Here is a 20255-nt window from a genome sequence, read left to right as displayed (position 1 = left end):
GGAAAAGCCATTAGCAACTTTTTGCATAACGAGGGCTTATCATACTTGGGGTGAAGTAAATTGGAGGTTCTGCTATGAAGCCATTAGATGCCATGAACCCTTCGTTTTGCTACATTTGAATCTGCTGACCTCAATCGGGAATCTTTGGATTTAGTCTGGGGAGAGTAATCAGGCCTGACATACAATGAATTTGTATGTTTCCTACCTATTCTCGCAGGCCTATCCCAGTCATAGCACTCCCCTTCCACACAGGTTCTTCTGTTTGACTTACATTTAGATACAAAGGTGGATCAGGGACTTCTGTTTAGTTCCAGTCTCCTTACCCAGTTAGTCCCAGTCCTCCATGTTCCCTGGCTCCTAGTCCCAGTCTTCCTGTACTGAAAGAAAGGAGACTGGTAAAAATCAATAAAACCCCTGGTTAGCTGAGAATTACATGGCCAAAACCATGCTACTTCTCTTTTCCCCTAAGCCCTCCCCTCTTTTCTCTGTCCCAGGGGACAGCACCACCATCCTCCTGGTCACACAGCCCTTTGCTCCATCTTTGGCTCAGTTCCTTTGACCCACACATCCTGGCTGCTTCTTCTTGCACATCTCCAAGATTCAACTTTTCTTCTTGGCCCCCACTGCCAGAAACACTGAGGAGAGCAGCGTCCCCTGTAAGCACCAACCCCACACACTGCTCTCCTCCCCTCCCTATAGGCTCTGTCACTGTCTCACCCTGAGGAGCCCCTCCCTTCATGGCCTCTCAGCTGATGACTGAGCAGGGGCCTCTCTTAGTGGCCAGGAGGCTGGAGGTTGAGTTGGCAGGAAGGGAGAAGGTAGAGGAGCCTGGGGTGGGAAAAACGAACGGGGTGGGGGGAGCCACCCATGTGTGGGGAGTAGGGATAGTGGTAACCAGGCTGGGAGGAGGCAGAGAAATGGGGCTGGAGCCAGGAATCATTTCTAAAGCTGAACTGAGAGGGGCTGAGCCCCTGTAATTCAATGGGAGCGGTGTGAGTTCAGCACCCCTCAGAGGCACGAGTTCTCCCCACACACAGCCCCATTGCTCATCTGCTCAGACAAGGCCCCTTCATTCCCTCCCCTCTTTCCCCTGTCTGGTGACAGACTCACAGATCCAAACGTAACCGTCTCACTCCTCAACCCCGTCCCCTGGGGACTGTAACACCTGAGTTACTGTGACAAAGTCAAAGGGAGGCTGTGAAGTCACCTCCCCAAGGGGCTGTGAGTGCAGATGAGCCATGAATCGTGACCCCTCCAAGGGCCAGCCAGCTGCAGCCACAGCTTTCTTTCGTTTTCTCTCCCTCTGGCCATTTCTGGGAAACAGGGCTGCTGGATGAGGTCAATGAAATTAGTGTGTTTGCCGCATCGCTCTGTATGTTCCCTGGAGGAGCCATTTCCCAATTTCTTTAATGTTCCTTTATACTCTCTTCTTGATGTTATTGTGGACAATTAACTACATCATCACAGTGGTGGTTGCGATCTCTTCTGCACTTAAAGCAAGAGTTCAGTGTCTGGTTTACGGTATGAAAAAAAGTGTATCTACCCCCAAATTTTCAGCACATAGGGCCAGATTTTTAAAGGTATTTAGGTAGCCAGGGTGGGATGCACTAAGGTACCTCAGGCCCCGTTTTAGGCTCCACTGCAATTCACAGAACTCCCGCTTGGCTGCTGCCTAATGTTGCAAGTGCCCAAGCTCTCTGGGCACCTAAATTTTCAGGGTTAAGGTTCCCTTGCTGCCTGTGTGTCTGCCCCTGGGCATGTGCGCTGCTGCCTCCCTCTAGACATCTGGGCACCTACCTCTGGCCCAGAGCGATTCACAAATCAGGGGAAGATGGGTGCTCCTCCGTCTAATTCGCATGTGAGGCCTGATCCAATAGTTGTGGTCAGAGGCCGCCTAGATCTGCACAAAACAGCTGGGGAGGGGACGCGGGAGGATGACCTCCTTCCCAGTCTGAAGCCCAGCGGTTGCTGTACTCACCTGAGATGCAGGAGACATCCCCCCTCCTTCCAGTCATGTCCCCATTAGCCAGTGGAGGAGCAGAGATTGGAACAGAGATCGCTCGACTTGCAGGAGGGTGCTCTAACCACTGAGCCTCCCTGCTGCCCAGATTTAGCACCTATCTCTGTGAGGGGAGTGGCTTATCACGCACCCCTCTTCTCAGCACCCCCGTAGGCTGGCTCAGACATCTCCCCACCTAGCCTTTTGGCTTTTGTGAATTGCCATCAACGGCACCTCTCTGTCCCCATGCATTGTACTGGGAGCCTGGCACCTAACTCAGTGTTGTGGAGCCCAGAGATTTGATTGGCATCTAAAAGTTAGACCCTCCTGTAATGACCCCACATAAACCCCTAGCAGGAATACCGAGGATGTAGTTAGAATGTATATGGAATAAGAAAAGACCAAGAGTGAATGCAGGTATTTTGTACAGAGATGTTAGGGGCTTTCCCTTCACCCCCTCCCCTGGTTCTTGTCACTCAGACAGAGCGCAGAAGATCAGAAGTCGGGAGTGCAGGCACTGTGATGTTTATTGGGGTTAGTTCCAAGCAAGCATCTCCATAGCTCTATATGCCAGCTGAGTCTGTTTCCTCGTGTTCCATTCCCAGCTCTGACACCTCAGAGCATTTACCTTGTGTCCCCTGTGACAGGTTCAGTTACAGAGACCCCCTTTGGATTGTCACCTGATGTGCTGAAATTACCTCTGAGCCCGTTTTCCCTGCCAGCCTGGGCCCCCAGAACCCTGCCTTGTTGAGCCAGACACACTAGCCTGCTGCAACCTAGACCCAGGGTCTGGACCAGGCCCCCAGAGCTGCAGACCTCAACTGAAAACAGCTCAGCAGAATACCAGTCTCAAGCACTCAGCCATCCAGTTCCCAATAGGGTCTAACCCTAAATAAATCCATGTTAACTCTGTATAAAGCTTATACAGGGTAAACTCATAAGTCTCCGCCCTCTTTAACACTGAAAGAGAGATGTGCACAGCTAATTGCCCTCCCCAGGTAACAATTATTCACAATGGGTTTATTAATCAACAAAAGTGATTTTATTAAGTATAAAAAGTAGGGTTTAAGTGGTTTCAAGTAATAACAGACAGAACAAAGTAAGTCACACAGCAAAATAAACAAAACACGCAAGTCTAAGCCTAATATATTAAGAAACTGATTACATGTAATATCTCACCCTCAGAGATGTTCCAATAAGCTTCTTTCAGCCTAGACATCTTCCTAGTCTGGGCCCAGTTCTTTCCCGGGTACAGTCTTTGTTAGATCCAGCAGACATCTCAGGTGGTAAGCAGGTGTTTTCTTATGACTGGCCGTCCCCTTTTGTCCTGTTCCACCCCCTTTTATACCTTTGGCACAAGGTGGAAGCCTTTTGTCTGTGCTATGCCCCCACCCCTGGGGCAACTCAATTGTTTCTGAAGCCCCCTTAATGGCCTCCACTTAATCTGATTACATCAGTAGTACAAAATTTATACCTTATTCTCCTAACTCCGGACAGAGAAATTCTATCTCAGGCTAACAAACAGGCCTCTATACTAACAAGACCCATTAAACAGGGTGGATTAGCTGTTCTGAATATTATATGGTACTATCAAGCCAGTCGGCTGAGAACAGTGGTGGATTGGGAGCACTCTAACCCAGCCACACACTGGGTCTGTTTTGAACAAGGATATTGTGGCAGTGTAAATATCTCTAGCCTACCATGGGTTAATAAAAAAAAATCACACATCCAGAAATCTATACACATCATTTAGCAAAGGCTACTCTATGGGCTAGGGATACAACTAGAGATGAGACCTGCCAATGACACCCACTGCTAACAATCCAGATCTTAACCCCAATCACAAACCAGAGAGCTTTCAAGACTGGGAGAGCCACGGGATACAAACAGTTAGCTGGTAATTCATCTGAGAAACTTTTCTAACTTATTTAGACATCAGCACTAACTTTAATTGGACCACTCTCCCACACTACCAGTACTTCCAAGTTAGTCAATCTAATTGTCAGGTTTTCAGAAAAGCTGGTTTACGCAGGAAGCTAACATTAACACTAGTGATGGCATCTGGTCAATGAGGAAACAAACAATAACTAATGTAACCCCCACTTGTAGTGTGCCAGCTCCTGGGACTCTGGACTAAGCCTCTAGGGAATCATACAAGATCCAAAACAAAGCAATTTAGCAGGGGCAAGGGCAGGGGCACCAAGCATATTTGTATCTACTAGAGGCAATGTGTTGGGGGACACACAGGTCACCCCCCCCCCCCAATTTCTGCCTTCCATTTAGTACAGAGGTTTTCAAACTGTGGGGCATGGCTCCCTAGGGGGATGAGCCCCACTGTTTGAAAACCGTTGCTTCCTGCCAGGAGTCGGTCCACTCGGCCCCCTGGCTCTCTCTGCAGTGGGAGCTGGGGGGTTGGCTGGCTACCCAGCAGCCCTGCTTCCCTGCCCAGCTTTCCGAGCCACATTGCCACTGCACATCTTGGTACTCCCCAGGCAGGGAAAGCAGCCCAGCTCCGAGCTATGCCCCTGACGTGCTCTTGCCTCTGCCCCAAAGGAGCCTGCTGCTGGCCAGAGACGCCCCCTGGAGCAAGCCCATGGCCATAGAACCTGGCTGCCATGAGATATTCCCCGAGGTGCCCCCTGCAGTATTCTTCCCCCTTGGGCACCTGCCTCTCAGCAGCCCGGTCACAACCGGCAATGTGCCATTGTACCCAAGTCATTCTTCTCACACTCCCTGTGCACAGAGCAGAACCGCCCCTTGCTGCCCTGGGCTGCCCTGCCCCAGACCCATGGCTGCTGGGCTTATGGTCACCCAGCCCAAACTCTGAGCTCGGCTGCGTGAGCCCAGTGCCTGACCAAGTTCCAGGACAGGCAGCTAATGCTGGTAGGGTGGACTTGCTCCCACCAGCTCCAGAAACGGAGGCCGTGAGAATGGAGCAATCCCTAGGGTTTCCATATTTCAAGTTCCCAAATAGAGGACCCTGTACCCTCCCTCCAGCTCCCCTGTCTCCCTCTCTGCCCTCCTCCAACTCTCCCCCGCTTCTCCCACTGCATTCTCTGTCTGGGAACCTGAAATATGGTAACCTGACAACCTACGTGCCAACCCTTACACTGGTCCACATATGAGCTGGGAGGGGGAGGATGCTAAACTTCTGTGAGTTCAGGTAGCTACATTTCTTCTAATGGTATGTGATTCCCAGTAATCACAAGAAAGGCGTAGAGCCCGATCTCCTGACAGCATTTTACTTTCAGTTTGCAATTGACTATTTATACACCATGAGGCCAATCCAGCACAGCTGGACTTCCTCGGGAGCTGTGTTTGCTGTTGATTGCTAGAGAACAGAGGTAGGTGGCACTCTTCAGGACAATAAAACTGGAAAATTTCTTAGAACAAAAACCTCTGGGTCAGTCCTGGGGAGCCTTTCTCAGGGAAACTGCCTTGAGGCAGCGGTACAGCTGCGAGCAGCGGCAGCAAACAGGGCGGCTAACAGGGGAGTTTGAGAGGGAGTTCTCATTGGAGGAGAAGGTACCTGTATTTGCATCTGTCCTTGTTGTTCTTGTGTGTTTGTTTGTAGGGGCCGGCAGGGGCTGGGTGCTGGGAAGGACGCCGAGCCCTGAGTAGGGGGCGGGGCTTGGCTGATCAAGGGGCCCATAAAAGCGGCCGCCCAGCCAGGCAGCGGTACAGCTGCGAGCAGCGGCAGCAAACAGGGCGGCTAACAGGGGAGTTTGAGAGGGAGTTCTCATTGGAGGAGAAGGTACCTGTATTTGCATCTGTCCTTGTTGTTCTTGTGTGTTCTTGTGTGTTTGTTTGTAGGGGCCGGCAGGGGCTGGGTGCTGGGAAGGACGCCGAGCCCTGAGTAGGGGGCAGGGCTTGGCTGATCAAGGGGCCCATAAAAGCGGCCGCCCAGCCAGGCAGTGGTACAGCTGCGAGCAGCGGCAGCAAACAGGGCGGCTAACAGGGGAGTTTGAGAGGGAGTTTGCAGGGGGAGGCAGGAGGGTGCGGTGTGTTCTGTACTCCATTCCCCCAGGTGTTGTGGGCAGGGACCGCAGCAGCCATGAGCCAAGCAGCAGCAGGAGACAGAATGCAGATGGCGACATGTGGGAGCTGTGGTATGTATATAGTCCTAGCAGGAGACCTGGAACTAAGGTATGTGTGTATGAAGTGTCGCCTGATAGTGTTACTGGAGGAAAAGATTAAGGGGCTGCAGATGCAGGTAGATACCCTGGTGGAGTTTAGGCGGGGGTTTGAGCAGCTGATGGAGGAAAGGCAAGGGGGGGCTGAAGGAGAATGCCCTGTGGCGGAGGTAGAGGCAGAGGTAGAGGACGGTGAGAGGGGAATGGAGGGGGGAGAACATGGGAGGTGGAAGCATGTGACTGTGAGAAGTAGGCCAAGGAAAAGAAGGGCCAGTGAGGGGGGAATAGAACTCAGGAATAGGTTCGAGTGTTTGGATAATGAGGTGGAGGGGCAGCAGGTGGTGACTGAAGGTGGGAGGGTGAGGAAGAAGAGAAGAGCAGCTAGTCCAATAGAGAGAGGGGAGGAGTTGATGGAGACAGCACCAATTCTGGGCCCCGGGAGGATTCAGGAAGGCATAAGGGGGAGCATAAGGGAAGATAGGAACAGGCACAGGTCAGGACTAGAGGGATCGGAGACTAGATTACTAGATCGCACTGTTGCCAGGCAACGGCAGGTGTATGTGATTGGAGACTCTTTACTGAGGAGATTGGACAGGCCTGTGACCAGGGCGGACCCGGAGAACAGAAGGGTGTGCTGTCTCCCGGGCGCAAAGATACGCGATGTGGACCTGCGGTTGAAAAGGATCCTAAAAGGAGCAGGTAAGAACCCCTTGATAATCCTTCATGTGGGAACGAATGACACGGCTAGGTTCTCGTTAGAGAGGATCAAGGGAGATTATGCCAGGCTGGGGAAGACGCTCAAGGAGATAGAGGCTCAGATTATCTTTAGTGGGATTCTGCCCGTTCTGAGGGAAGGGCAGCAAAGGGCTGATAGGATTGTGAGAATAAATAGTTGGCTAAGGGAGTGGTGCTATAAGGAGGGCTTTGGGATGTATGGCCACTGGGAGGCTTTCGGGGACAGACACCTGTTCTCGCGGGATGGGCTTCACCTGAGTAGGGAAGGAAATAGACTTCTGGGAGGGAGGCTGGCTCATCTAATCAAAAGAGCTTTAAACTAGGAAGTTTGGGGAGACGGTTGGGAGATGCACAGTTAATCTCCACGCCAGATTCCAGTATGGAAAAGGTGAGTAAAAGGAGAGGAGACATAGCCAGGGAGATGAGATTGGACATAGGAAGGACAGGGGGGATGGACACAAGGAGGCCCGCAACATATAGTGCTGCTAATGGGAGACGGGCTAAACGACATACGTTAGGGTGTTTATACACCAATGCCAGAAGCCTAGGTAATAAAATGGAGGAATTGGAGCTCTTGGTCCAGGAACTGAAACCGGATATCGTAGGAATAACGGAAACGTGGTGGAATGGCAGTCAAGACTGGAACACAGGTATGGAGGGGTATGCGCTGTTTAGGAAAGACCGGAACAAAGGTAAAGGTGGGGGGGTGGCCTTGTATGTCAATAGTGAAATAAACTGTAAAGAAATAATAGTGGATGGATTAGATAACACAGAGTCTGTCTGGGCAATACTCACACTGGGTAATAGGACTACTAGAGCCTCTCCGGGGATAGTGCTTGGAGTGTGCTATAGACCGCCGGGATCGACCCAGGATATGGATAAGGAACTATTTCATGTGTTTAGAGAAGTAATTACTAACAGAAACTGTGTAATTATGGGGGACTTTAACTTCCCGGATATAGATTGGGGAACAAACGCTAGTAGCAATAACAGGGCTCAGATGTTCCTAGAAGTGCTTGCTGATCAATTCCTCCATCAAGTGGTAACTGAACCAACGAGGGGGGAGGCCATTTTAGATTTGATTCTGGCAAGTAGTGAGGACCTTGTTGAGGAAGTGGTAGTAGGGGACAATTTGGGCTCCAGTGATCATGAGCTAATTCGGTTTAAAATACATGGAAGGAGTAACAGAATTAAATCAAAGACTAGGGTTTATAATTTTAAAAAGGCCAATTTTAACAAACTAAGGGGACTGGTAAGGGAAGTGGACTGGGCAAACGTATTAATGGATTTAAAAGCAGAAGAAGCCTGGGATTACTTTAAGTTAAAGATGCATGAGCTGTCGGAGGCCTGTATTCCAAAAAAGGGAAAAAGATTACTAAGCAAGAGATTTAGACCGAGCTGGATGAGCGACCGACTCAAAGGGGCGATTAGGAAAAAACAGAAAGCGTACAAAGAGTGGAAGAGGGGAGGGATCAGTAAGGAAATGTACCTAAGTGAAGTCAGAGAATGTAGAGATAGAATGAGAAAGGCCAAAGGCCGTGTAGAGTTGGACCTAGCGAGGGGAATTAAAAGCAATAGTAAGAGGTTTTACAGCCACATAAATAGGAAAAAAGCAAAGAAAGAAGAAGTGGGACCGCTGAAGTCTATTGCCGGAGAGGAGATTAAAGACAATCTAGGCATGGCGCAATATCTTAATGAATATTTTGCATCGGTGTTTAATGAGGCCAATGAAGGTATTAGGGATACTAGCACCACTATAGAGGGGCATTCGGGATGGGGGATTACCGTATCCGAGGTGGAAACAAAACTTGAACGCCTTAATGGGGCTAAGTCTGGAGGACCGGACGATCTACATCCGAGAATATTGAAGGAATTGGCGCGGGAAATAGCAGGCCCGTTAGCGATAATATTTAATGAATCTGTAAACTCGGGGGTGGTCCCGTTAGACTGGAGAATAGCTAATGTGGTTCCTATTTTCAAGAAAGGGAAAAAAAGTGATCCGGGTAACTACAGGCCTGTTAGTCTAACATCTGTAGTGTGCAAGGTGTTAGAGAAAATTCTGAAAGAGAAACTAGTTGAGGACCTGGAGGGTAGTGGCAATTGCAATAAATTACAACATGGTTTTACGAAGGGCAGATCGTGCCAAACGAATCTGATCTCCTTCTTTGAGAAAGTAACGGATTTATTAGATAAGGGAAATGCAGTGGACCTAATATACCTGGATTTCAGTAAAGCGTTTGATACTGTACCCCATGAGGAATTATTGGTTAAACTGAAAAACATGGGGATCGATATGAAAATCCAGAAGTGGATAAGGAATTGGTTACTGGGGAGAATGCAGCGGGTTGTATTAAAGGGTGAACTGTCGGGTTGGAGGGAGGTTACTAGTGGAGTGCCTCAAGGTTCGGTTTTGGGACCCATTTTATTTAATCTATTTATAACTGACCTCGGAACCGATTGCAGGAGTGGGCTGATAAAATTTGCGGATGATACGAAGGTGGGAGGCGTTGTAAATTCGGAGGAGGACAGGGATATCCTGCAGGGAGACTTGAATGAGCTTGTGAATTGGAGTATCAGAAATAAGATGAAATTTAATAGTGAAAAGTGTAAGGTGATGCATTTGGGGATGACTAATAACAATTTTAGTTACAAGATGGGGACGCATTGGTTAGAAGTAACGGAAGAGGAGAAGGACCTAGGGGTTCTTGTAGACCGCAGGATGACTATGAGTCGACAATGTGACGTGGCGGTGAAAAAAGCCAATGCTGTCTTGGGATGCATTAGGCGAGGTATATCTAGTAGGGATAAGGAGGTCCTGCTTCCGTTGTACAAGGCGCTGGTGAGACCTCATTTGGAGTACTGTGTGCAGTTCTGGTCTCCCATGTTTAAAAAAGATGAACTCAAACTGGAACGGGTGCAGAGAAGGGCCACTAGGATGATCAGAGGAATGGAAAAGCTGTCGTACGAAAGGAGACTAGAGGAGCTTGGGTTGTTTAGTCTGACAAAGCAAAGGCTGAGAGGGGATATGATTGCTATCTTTAAATATATTAGAGGGATTAATACAAGGGAGGGAGAAGAATTATTCCAGCTTAGTATTAACGTGGATACCAGAACGAATGGATACAAACTGGCCGTGGGGAAGTTCAGACTTGAAATTAGACGAAGGTTTCTGACCGTCAGAGGGGTGAAATATTGGAACGGCCTACCGAGGGAAACGGTGGGGGCGACGGACCTGTCTGGTTTTAAGATAAAGTTAGATAAGTTTATGGAGGGAATGGTTTAATGGTAAAACATAGTAGTCAAGGAAAGCCAAGCAATGGTGGGTAAATAGTATAATGGCTAACGGGGTCGGGCTGGAGACTCTTGCCTATATGCTCGGGGTCTTACTGATCGCCACATTTGGGGTCGGGAAGGAATTTTCCTCCAGGGCAGATTGGCTGAGCCTCTGGAGGTTTTTCGCCTTCCTCCGCAGCATGGGGCAGGGATCTCTAGCAGAAGGGTCTCTGCCGATTGCAGTCACTAAAAGCAGGATTGGGGACTTCAACAGCAGAGTTCAGGGAAGGGGTAGGGACGGTTTTATGGCCTGCAGCATGCAGGGGGTCAGACCAGATGATCATAATGGTCCCTTCTGACCTTAAAGTCTATGAGTCTATGAGTCTATGAGATTCGGTGGAGTAAAACTGAATAAAGACCATTGAAAAGTGAGTAAGAGCGAAGTAAGGAGCTCAGAATCTGAACAATATTGATTGATGTTCATACTGTATCAGGGACCTACCAGCATCTGTCTGTTGCATCCATCAGAACAGAGCTTTAATGATTTGTGTAGAAATGCCAGCGATAAATGAGCCAGGGCATTTTACAACATGCAGAAGTGTCTTTGTGAAACCCATGTGCCTAACAGGGAGATATCTCATTAAGAAACCTATTGTGGGGGGGTGGGAGGGGGGAGAGTAGGAGTGGGTTGTATCTGAGTCATTGTTGCTAGGCACATTGAGCTCTCCATATCCAGTCGTTTTGGGCATGCTCCAATAGCTCCCTGTTGCTGGGGTCAGACTCAGTGAGGGGAAGCAGTCAGGGCAGGGAGCTACTTTACAAAATGCCATGTGTGTGGATTGTGCAAGTTGGGAGAGCCTGAGCCCAGGAGCAGAAAGCAGGCTGTTTTCCCTAACGCTAAGTATTTTGTAGCAAGTTAGTGAGAATGTTACCCTCCAACCGGAAAACCCTGGTAGTGTTAATTAGAGAAAGAGAAAATTGGGAAGGAAAAATCATTTCTTGTATTTTTAATTGTGTACTTTGAATGCTGTTCATTTTAGCTAAACTGGTTGAGTTAAATTGTCTCAACTAGTATAATTCACCAACTGTCCTTTCAATGTGACGGTGATCAAAGACTGTAACTGAGACTCAAGGTGAACTCAACCGAAGCTTTTGGGAACTCTGAGTTTCCTCTCACTGTGTTTCTATGGGGCCTGACCTGTTTAGATTTCATTTGTTGTCTTTATGTTTATGTATCACTGAAGATAATGTCTGGGGCTTATAAAGTAGCCAAGTTATCAGGAGCGCCGCCAGCTTTTTTGCCGCCCTAGGCAGCGGAAGGTCCCGCTCCCAAAATGCCACCCCTGACAGAGGCGGCGGAAGGTCTCACCCACGAAATTCCGCCGATGACTGGGGCAGCCGAAGATCCAGCCTCCGTGGTCGCCGCCCCCCGAATGTTAGTGCCCTCGGCGACCGCCTAGGTCGCCTAATGGGTTCCGCCGGCCCTGCATGTTATGTTGTAAAAATTAAGTTGTTATGGTTCTTTATCATAACATTTATAAACTTGGTACTTAATTAAGTTCACTCCTTCTGTTCTTTTGGGACTTGAATGTGGGGAGGTTGACCCTGTGCAATCCTTGCTGGAACTCCTTAGTCTGAATTCTCTGGCTCAAGCTCCTTTTCTAGGGGAGTTGGGGTTTTATTTAGGCACTGGAGAAGGACAATGAAGTGAACTCTTGCCCTCCCAAAGGTTACAATTTCTGCTACCAATGTCTGTCTTTCATATTTACCTCCTAGCATCCAAATTGTTCAAGAAACACCCTAATAATGACTAGAATCGCCACCCTGGTAGTGAGGTGTAAGCTAGACCACTATCCTTTATGGTAAATCTATAGAGTATTGTTACAGGAATATCTTACACTTGGACTTCATTAGCTGTGTGTTTATACAGACCCCCTTGTGCTAACAGTAAAAACAAATTCATTACCCATCCAGACCCCTCAGAAGATGTTTTATCTGTTTCATTCACATATTATCAGGCGTGTTTTAAATGGTTGGCAGCCTGAGCTCTTTGAGGTTTTGCAGATTTCTGTAGTACATTATGTGAGTGAAATTCTTGGTTTAATTTTTCTGGTGACCCAAAGACACAGGGGTTACTGTGTATTGAAAAAAGCAACAGAGGGTCCTGTGGCACCTTTAAGACTAACAGAAGTATTGGGAGCATAAGCTTTCGTGGGTAAGAACCTCACTTCTCTTGCATCTGAAGAAGTGAGGTTCTTACCCACGAAAGCTTATGCTCCCAATACTTCTGTTAGTCTTAAAGGTGCCACAGGACCCTCTGTTGCTTTTTACACATTCAGACTAACATGGCTACCCCTCTGATACTTGTGTATTGAAAGGATCCACAGGTTGTCTTTATACTTTACTCCTATAGGCAGATTACAAAGACTCCCATTACAAAGTATTTTCCTATTCCTATGTCTTCCTTGATTTTTGTATTTTAAACAATACTACAATTAATTATTCCTGAACTCAGCAGGTCTGTGAATTGCTGGGGAGGTCAGAATCAGAATTCCAATGTTCATTTCATTAGGTAAGTTGGAACAATTTGTTTTCAGGTCCTGATCCCAAAAACACACACACATGCTTACCAAGCAGGTAGACACATCAAATGGAGTAAAGTTACTTACGGGTGTTAGTCTTTGCAGGATTCTGGCACTAATTACTGCATGTCAGTAAATGCTGGTTTCTACCTATTGGTGTATCCAAAAAGCATTTAAACAGGGTCGGCTCCAGGCACCAGCTAAGGAAGCAGGTGCTTGGGGCGGCCAACGGAAAGGGGCGGCACGTCCGGGTCTTCGGCGGCAGGTCCCTCTCTTCCTCTTTGAGCTGCCGCGGAAGTGCCGCCGAAGAGGAAGAGAGGGAGCGAAGGACCCGCCGCCGAATTGCCGCCAAAGAATGAAGCGGCGCGATTTGAGCTGCCACCGAAGTGCCACCGATCGGCTTTATCTTTTTTTTTTCCCGCTTTCCCGCTTGGGGCGGCAAAAAAGCTGGAGCCAGCCCTGCATTTAGAAGCATGTTTTAATTCTAATGATCAATAGCTGAAATGTACAGAGGGAAAGTTAAAAGTAACGGGATGCACTCCGGTACCCCGGTATTCTCCATTGCTCTCAGCAGCTAGGAGTTGTACATCTACCCAAGCTGGGGATTACATGTGCTAGTTATGCTCAATCTAGCACCTAAAAATAGAAGTGTGGTCAAAGCGGCACAGTCGATGGCTCAGGTTAGTTGCCTGAGTACAAACCTATCCAAGCTCCTGGGTACATATTCAGGTGACTGGCCAAGCTGCTGCCAGCGTTGCTGTGACCACACTGGTATTTTTATTTAGTGCGTGAACTTGAGCAGAGCTAGCACATGTCTGCCTTCCCACACTGAGAATTACTCCTCCAGCTGCTGTGTACACACTCCCATATTGCCCCTTACTCCATCGTCCAATAAGAAATATGAAGATTTTGTCCAGTACATTGATTGTATTGCTGACCCTGACATGAATCTCAATTTCCTAGTTATTCCATTTTTAATAATGGGTGTCTGAATCTCTTCTAAACACCAAAGCAGTGAGCATCGAACCTTGCCAAGGGATACAGCCAATGTTTGGAATTTTGATTTAAATTGGAATCATGCGTGGCCAATGTGAGTCTCACCACATGCAAAATCCCACCCGAATACACTTATGAACTGTAAAACCAGAAAGGATCATCTAGTCTGACATCTCGCATAACCCAGGCCAATGAACCCACCCAGTGATTCCTCCATCATGGAACTTGTTTGAGTTAAAGTACATCTTCTAGAAATATGTCGAGTCTCAACTTAAGGACTGTAAGTAATGGAGAATCCATCCTATCCCTAGGCAAGCTGGTCCAATGGTTAATACCTCTCTCTGTTAAAAAATTGAGTTTTATTTCCACTCTGAATTTGTCTAGTTTCAGTTTACGACTGCTGAATCTCGTTCTGTCTTAGTCTGCTAGAGTAAGGAATCCTCTGCTGGTTGAGATCTGTTCCCCGTCTAGGTACTTATAGACCATGACAGAATCACCTATTAATATTTTCTTAAACTAAATAGAACTTTGCTAGTCTTTCAGTTTTCTGGACCTCAGATCATTCTTGTAGCTCTCTTCTGACCCCTTTCCAAAAGTTTCAACATGTTTTTAGATGTGTGGACATCAGAAATGCCTCACTAATACTCAGGGCCGGCTTTAAGCCGATTCGGTCGATTCCCCGGAATGGGGCCCCGCACCTAAGAGGGCCCCGCAACGTCCGGGGCTGCTGGCGGAGCGGGGAAAAAAAAAGCCGCATCCTGCTTCTCCCCCCTCCCTCCAGCGCTTGCGCCGCCATACAGCTGATCACCGCAAGCCTGGGAGGGAGGGGTGAGGAGGAGGAATGCGGCGTGCTTGGGGAAGACGCGGGGCCAGGGCGGCGATTTGGGGAGGGATCCAATGGGGCAGGAGTTGGGGCGGGGCCAGGGCGGAGTTGGGGCGGGGGGGCGCGAGACAATTCATGTCCCGGTGTGGGGCCCCGCATCTGCTAAAGCCAGCCCTGCTAATACTGTATACAAAGGGAATGTGTCCTCTGTACTCCTGTTTGATACACCCCTGCTTACATACCCAAGGATCACATTCATACTCTTAGCTACAGCATCACACTGGAACTCCCTATTCAATTGGTTTTTACCTTAAAGTCTGTCTCAGTGTCACTACATTCCTGCATACAATCCCCCATCCAAGTGTAACCTGGATTCTTTGTTCCTAGATGACCTTGCATTTGGCTTTATTAAAACACGTTATTCAAATGACAGCATCTTACCAAATGATCTATATCCGCTTGTGTAACTAGGGTGACCAGAGGTCCCGATTTTATAGGGACAGTCCTGATATTTGGGTCTTTGTCTTATATAGGCGCCTATTAACCCCCACCCCCTGTCCCGATTTTTCACACTTGCTGTCTGGCAACCCTATGTGTAACGGACCTGTTCTCAGCCCTGACTCTCTCCCCGCACTTGAAGTGGTACCTGGGCTGCTAGAATTGGGGATGGGAGGTTTGGACTGGCTTAATGGGGGAGCCCCAGCTACTGTTCCTCCTGAGCTGACAGTGCATGATGGGCTCCTGGCCCCTCCCTATCCCCTCCCTTTTCCTTTCCCCACTGTCTCCTGACCCATTCCTTTATCCCCTTTCTTTCCCCCTGCCTTACCTCCCACCCTGTCCTACCCCACTGTGGGCACTCACTGTTGTACAGAGACCAGGATGGGGGCCATGCAAGGTGCTCAGCACACACAGAAGGGGGAAATGACTGGCACTAGGACCCCGGAGGAAGCATACAGCTGTGGCGGCAATGAGCACTAGGCAGCTCTGTCCCAACTCGGCTCCCACCCCAGGCCCAGCTTTTGGGGAGAGGGGCCGAGCGAGCTGGAAACATTCCAGTGAGGGGGAGGTGCAGCCTGGGAATGACAGAGCCCCCACTCCTCCTCCAGCAGACGGAGCAGAGTAAGCCATGGGCAGCTCGGCCCTCGCAGAAATCAGGGAGCAGTGGCATATGACCCACTGTGCCGCTGTTACCCCGGGTTTTCAGATCCCAAAGCGGTGGTAACTTTACTGTTTCTCTCCAGGAGGTGTCAGGAATCGATACAGGGGGCACAGCTCATGCGTCTGATAAATAATTGGCATCACACACACACACACACACACACACACACACACACACACACACACACACACACACACACACACACACACACACACAGTAGGGTTTAGAGCATTTAAAAACATTTATATTTGCCTAAAAAGTCTGAAATGGTTCCAAGGCATCCATCCTTGCCCAAAGACAGCTTCCTTGGACTGCTGCAAAGCAAATTCTTTTGCCTAATCTTTTATAGCTAACTTTAAACAAAGCACATAATCTATAGTGAATTCCTTAATGGGTCACCAATTCTCCTACTTTCAGCACAACTATTCATTTCTTATCAAAATATTTCTAGTCATAACAATAATAAAACTTCCATATCAAATGTTGTGACGCTGTACCCGATAATACTTTATGGGAATATGACATAACTGGAATATGTTTTGTGCTGCCTGTGCCATCTAACATATCTCTGTAAAAGTTATGGTCTACTATATCTATTCATCCTATTGGTACACATAGATCATTTTGTACTTGAGGTTGAGAATATTGGCTGTGTACTGGCTTGATTTCTAAGTAAGCTTTGTGAGGCATTTGGTCAGCTTCTTTAGGAAGGAATTCGCAAGGTTAAGTACCCGATCAGGAAGCACTTGGGGAACAATGCATCTTGGAAGGCTCCAATCCAAATAAGAAGTCTTCCTGGAGACATTCAAGATACCATGTGGACAATGGCTTCTGCCTATAAAGACTGTGAGTCATGCATGGACATGTGACTTGCCCAGGTGACTCCAGAACTCCATTTTGGAGCTGGACTTTGCATAGGAGTGAGAAGGGGGTCTCCACCCACAAGAGAGAGTCTATTTAACCCCCTGGGAGACCCCTCCATTTTAGCTTCAGCTGGCTAAAGAGAGAGCCTCTCCACCCCCCAGGATACTTGGAAGAAACTGGAACAAAGGGGTGTGAGTGATTGCTGGACCCAGGCTAAAAGGAGATTAGTCAGTAAAAGGGAGCATTCTGGAACTGGTGAGGATCTTATCTGTATTCAGTTTGATTAGACATAGATTTGCGCATTTTATTTTATTTTGCTTGGTGACTTACTTTGTTCTGTCTGTTACTACTTAGAACCACTTAAATCCTACTTTCTGTATTTAATAAAATCACTCTTTACTTATTAATTAACTCAGAGTATGTATTAATACCTGGGGGAGCAAACAACTGTGCATATCTCTCTATCAGTGTTATAGAGGGCGAACAGTTTGAGTTTACCCTGCATAAGCTTTATACAGGGTAAAAGGGATTTATTTGGGTTTAGACCCCATTGGGAGTTGGGCATCTGAGTGCTAAAGACAGGAACACTTCTGTGAGCTGTTTTCAGGTAAACCTGCAGCTTTGGGGCAAGTAATTCAGACCCTGGGTCTTTGTTGGAGCAGACGGGAGTGTCTGGCTAAGCAAGACAGGGTGCTGGGGTCCCGAGGTGGCAGGGAAAAGAGGAGGCAGAAGTAGTCTTGGCACATTGGTTGGCAGCTCCTGGGGGGGTTCTGTGATCGAACCTGTCACAAATGTATCAGAGGTGCTCAAGACCAGGGGTGACCATCCAAACACTCCTACTCTCACAATAGATTCACTTCTTGTCCCAACCTCCTATTCTGAAAGTAATAACTGCAAATGGTTATTTGGCCTTGCCTCTCAGAGTTTAAACCTCAGGAGCCAAAAAATCTTACCGTGTTATAGGTGAAACCGCGTTATATCGAACTTGCTTTGATCCACCAGAGTGCGCAGCCCTGCCCACCCGGAGCACTGCTTTACCGCGTTATAGCCGAAGTCGTGTTATATCGGGTAGCATTTTATCGAGGCAGAGGTGTATTAAGATCTGCACACACAGACAATGAGTTCAGTGGGTTACTAGCGGGGCCCAGCATTGGCTCAAGGCTCTTGACCGAGACCGACCAATAATCTTCTCGCTGGTACTCTGTTTTCACTACTGATTTTGCCTTGGTATAAACCCAACCTCATATAGTTTCCTTCTGGTAGTACCCATGGTTTGCAAATGCAACGGATCAATCTTCCTTCAAATCCTGCATGTCAGCATCAGGAACAAAACATCCCCCACTATCTGAAACACCAAAATCACCACAATTGGATGTAAAGCCAGAGTAAAGATCCCTGTTGTCGGGGGAAGGTTCCCACCAATATCTTCCACCATTTGTATTCCAAATCTTTGCTAATCCTCTCAATTACTTGTGTAATCAGACTAGTAGACAGATGGATGGTGACAATAATCTTACATGCCTCTTGGTTAGTGGCATGTAAATAATTTCTCAAAAGGGGATGCTGAAGCAATATCTGTAAAATAATTACATTCATTCCAATGGGTACAAATATTGCATTTAAAAACAATGCTGGCCCTTATAAGAGGGCTGGGGCTAGAAGCCAGAGACAGACTTTCTCTAGCTTTGAGAGGGAGGGACCTGGCTGCAGGGAGCTGAGAGAAGGTACCTGGAGTGGAGCAGGGCTGGAGGAAGGCCAAGGGAGCTGGGGAGCTCTGGCCTGGAAACCCCCCAGGCTGCGGCCTAGTGGAAGGCCAATTAGGTACTGGGGTTGCAGGGGGCAGCCCATGGGTAGGCAGAGGCAACAGGTCCAACCCCCCCCTTGCCTATCATAAATGGCTTTTACACTGCAGTCTGCCCCAGTGAGCGGAGGCTAGATGGTGACTGGCAGTAGCCCATGCCTGAGGCAAGGTGGGGATAGAGGGTTGGGGGTTCCCCTGGGTGGGGAGACCCTGAGACTGTGGGGGTATTGCCAGGGGGCAGCACCCCAAAGACAAGGGGCACTAGGTCTTGGGAAGGATACGGAGGCCAGCGGTAGTGGGACACCGGCCTGCAGAGGGTGCGCTGGAGGCTGGAAATGCTAATTCCCTGACACGACCAGCAGGAGGCGCCGCAGGGGTGAGTCCCACCCCATTAGTTACCCAAAAAGTCTGAAATGGTTTTAAGGTCTGAAATGGTCAGGGTTGCCAACTGTCAGTAAATTCACGGACAGTCTGTAAAAAAGCTTAAATTGGACCTGTCCGTAAAAATTGTAAAAACATTTAGATATCAGTAAAAAAAACCACTGAGCTTTGCAGTGGCGCTAAGGAGACGCTCCCCGTCGGTCCCGGGGCGAGCTCCGCATCATGGGGCAGCTCCAAGGAGTCTGGGACGGGGGGATGGAGGGGAATTCTCCTGGCAGGGGCTCCCCCCAACTTGCTGCTGGCTGGCGGGGGGGCTGCTCTTCTCTGCCTCCGGCTTTGAACTCTTCTTCAGTGTCACTAGCATTAGCACAGCAGCAACTTTGGGTGGGCGTGAGTACAGCACACACCCCTGCCGGGCTCCCCACGGGCGGGGGAGGCAGGGGTTGGGGTACAGTGGGCCAGGCGTAGCAGCCTCCCACAGGCTCCTTGCCTATCAGTCGCAGCGGGGCAATCACTTGCTCCCTTTTATCCTTTTGAGCCATCTTTTATTATGTAAGAATGTGTCCATAAAGAAGTTTGGTTGTCCATAATTTTTTTTCTATACCGTCCCAAAAAATGTCAGCAGCTGGCAACCCTGGAAATGGTCCACAGGTTCCAGGCCTCAGGGAGGCTCTGTCTTCTGTCTGACTGCTGGGGAATTTAGCTGTCAAATACTTGTCCAAAGAATACTTCCTCTGACTAGTACAAGCAAATTTGTTTGCCTAATTCAGGGGTCAGCAACCTTTGGCACATGGCCTGTTGGAGTAATCTGCTGGCGCGCTATGATCGTCTGCAGGTATGGCCACCCGTATTAAATATTCATGAACGACAATATACTATCTCATATTAAATACTTCTCTAAGGTAAAATTCTCAAAGGCAAACATCTACCATAATATTTACTGAACATAAGAATTGCCAGACTGTGTCAGATCAATGGTCCATCTAGTCCAGTAACCTGTCTTTTGACAGTGGCCAGTGCCAGGTGCTTCAGAGGGAATGAACAGAACAAGCAGTCATCTCCTAGCTTCTGGAAATCAGAGGTTAGGGACACAGACACCCAGAGCATGGGGTTGCATTCCTGATAGTCTTGGCTAATGGTCATCGAGGGACCTGTCCACCATGAACTTACCTAATTCTCTTTTGAACCCAGTTATAGTTTTGACCTTCACAACATAATAAAAACACACCTACAACCCCAAGGTTGTTTGACAATCAAAAGAATTAAAAAATCATCAGTTATACACCACCACAAAATCATGAAATTTGAAAATAAATAAGTAAATAAATGATATTGGGTTCCTTTTATGTGCCTTTTTTCTTCCTGAACCTTCAGAGCCAGAAAAGTAGGAGCCTAAACCCCATAGAGAATATTGGCCTAACCTCATTCTTTTGCTGTTACCTCTCAAACAATTCATGTACCTAAGTCCATACCTACACTGCAAACTTATGTTAACTCAAGGTGCATCAG

General features: G+C 48.2%; 1 protein-coding gene across 1 annotated transcript in view; it reads right to left on the bottom strand.

The window, feature by feature from the left end:
* Nucleotides 1–20255, bottom strand: part of LOC135977030 (olfactory receptor 5AR1-like) — a 127333-nt gene that overhangs the window by 76357 nt on the left and 30721 nt on the right. The gene's annotated exons all lie outside the window — the stretch shown is intronic.

The sequence above is a fragment of the Chrysemys picta genome, chromosome 22 (assembly GCF_011386835.1).
Source record: "Chrysemys picta bellii isolate R12L10 chromosome 22, ASM1138683v2, whole genome shotgun sequence".
Lineage (NCBI taxonomy): Eukaryota > Metazoa > Chordata > Testudines > Emydidae > Chrysemys > Chrysemys picta.
The sequence above is the reverse complement of the archived record's forward strand: the minus strand, read 5'-3'. Positions and strand labels throughout refer to the sequence as shown.